This window comes from Penaeus vannamei, chromosome 12 (assembly GCF_042767895.1).
Source record: "Penaeus vannamei isolate JL-2024 chromosome 12, ASM4276789v1, whole genome shotgun sequence".
NCBI classification, from domain to species: domain Eukaryota; kingdom Metazoa; phylum Arthropoda; class Malacostraca; order Decapoda; family Penaeidae; genus Penaeus; species Penaeus vannamei.
The window spans coordinates 46,246,565-46,249,064 of record NC_091560.1 but is presented as its reverse complement, the minus strand read 5'-3'; the positions used below and the strand labels follow the sequence as shown (position 1 = coordinate 46,249,064).

Below are 2,500 nucleotides of genomic sequence, written 5' to 3'. Positions count from 1 at the left end.
ATGAGACAGCAATTTCGACATTCAGTTCCATCTCCAGGTCCTAAAAGTGAAATCCAGGAAGATTTCGAAACTGTTGTCTCATTAACAAAAAAAAATCTCGTTTGTGCATTTGGGTTTTTCTTTCGTAGTATTAACACGGTAGAGTATTTTACTAATCATATATACATGTTTAAACATAAACACAAGCATGTATGCATACATACATACACATGTATATGTATATACGTATATATATCTGTATGTTTAATAATAATAATAATAATAATAATAATAATAATAATAATAATAATAATAATAATAATAATAATAATAATAATAATAATAATAATAATAATGACAATAATAATAATAATAATAATAATAATAGACTGATACTACTACTGATACAAATACTTATATTAATATTACAAATTTGACTATAAATTGACTACGAAAATTACTTTTCACTGGAGACAAAGCTTTTAAAAAAGCTGGGAAACAACAATCCAACTCCTGACCATTAACAAACACATTCCTAACAACAAAAAACAAATACAGAGAAACACACACACACACACACCCACACCCACACACACACACACACACACACACACACACACACTACACACTACACACTACACGCTACACAGTACACACACACACGCACACACACACACACACACACACACAAACACACACACTACACTACACCCCACACACACCCACACACCACACACCACACACACTACACCCCACCCACACCCACACACCCACACACCCACGCCCCCGCATTCCACCCACGCCTCAAGCATCGTACATCACGGATCCGCACCCGGCACCTGCCAGATGTACGACGCTCCCCTTTCCTCGTCGCGTCGCACAGGTGATTAACGCCGTGTCACCTGTGATGGGCTACACCTGCGCGGCGCCCGAACACCTCTTCGCTAATGACGACGAGCTTATTGATGGCTCGGACCGCCGCCGACACGTGCATCCGGCCCCGTGCTGTTGCTGTCGTTCGTTGTCTCTGCTGTTGTTGTTTAGTCGTCTTTGGTGTTGTTTTTGTTTCGTGCTGTTGTTTTTATCATCTTTGTTGTTGTTTTTGTTTCTTGCTGTTGTTTTTATCGTCTTTGTTGTTGTTTTTGTTCCTTGCTGTTGTTTTTATCGTCTTTGTTGTCGTAGAGGTTTCTATTGTTGTTTCTGTTGTTGTTTTTCTTATCGATGTAGTTGGCGTCGATTCTAATTGTGGCTGATTGTCTAGTTCGGTTGTTTGGTGGAATTGGGTTGCCTATTCGCTTGCTCTATATTTTTTTTTTTTTTTTTTTTTTTTTTTTTTTATTCTATTGCCATCTCTCTATATCTAGATAGATACGCATCTGTCTATTCAATTCTTTGAGAGGATGGTACTTTCTTCTGGATAGTGTTCTAGATTTCTTGCTGTTGTTGTTGTTGTTACTGTTGTTATTATTATTCTATTTGTGTCACTTCTTCGTCATCAGCTTTTCCTTTCTCTCTCTCTCTCTTTTCTGTCTCTGCACTTGTATCGTTTTTTTCCTTTCTTTAACCTCTTCTTTCTTCCCATCTTTTGCCTTCTTTAACATTCCTCTTCTACCCTTCTTCCCTCTCTCATTCCCCTTTCTCCTTCCCCCTCTTCAATCCCTTGTCCTACTTTTTCCTCTCCTCTTACTCCTTCCTCTCTATATACCCTGCTCCCCCTCCCCCATTTATTTTCCTCTCCCTCTCCCCTTCCTCTTACCTCTCTTTCCCTCACACTTCTCTTTCTTCTTCCTTCATTCCCTTCTTTCTTCTACCCTTCCCTTTCTCTCTCTTTCTCTTTCTTCCCATCCCTCTTTCTTCCTTTCTTCCTCTCCTCCTTTCCCTTTCCTCAAATCCCTTCACTTTTATCCTTCATCCCTCTTTCCCCGCCTCCCTTCCTTCCTTCCTATCCCCTCTCCCCTTCCATCCTCCCTATTCCCTCACTCTCTCCCCTTCCTCATCCCCTCTATCTCTCCTTTCTCCCTCCCACTTCCCTTCTTCTATCGCCCTCTCCCTATTTCCGTCCCCATACCCCACTCTCCCCTTCTTCCTTCCCTTCTTCCTATCCTCCCTCTCCTTACTCCTTCCCTCTCCCAACTCCTTCCTCCAAGCCCTCTCCCCTCGCTACCCTCCCTTCCTCCCTCCTTCCAGCCTCCCCCTCCCTTACCCACCCCTCCCCCTCTTCCCCCTCTTTACCCACCTCCTCCCCTCTCCCCCCTATTCATCTCTCCCCTCTCCCTCCTTCTTTACCCTCTCCCTCCTCTCCCACCCCCTCCCCTCCCACCTTTACCCACCCCCTCCCTTCTCCCTCTCTTTACCACCCCTCCCCTCTCCCCCTATCATTATCCACACCTTCTCTAATACGAACATGACATCCACCAGCGACCCTTTGTGTCAGCGGCCGTGTGTTTTGTCTTCCAATTTTTTTTTCTCTCTCCCTCCCTCTCTCCCTCTCCCTCCTTTTTACTTATTCATGAGGAACAGC

General features: G+C 43.5%; 1 protein-coding gene across 2 annotated transcripts in view; it reads right to left on the bottom strand.

The window, feature by feature from the left end:
- The window catches only part of Ser (protein serrate), a 360,589-nt gene that overhangs the window by 137,382 nt on the left and 220,707 nt on the right, over positions 1-2,500 (bottom strand). The gene's annotated exons all lie outside the window — the stretch shown is intronic.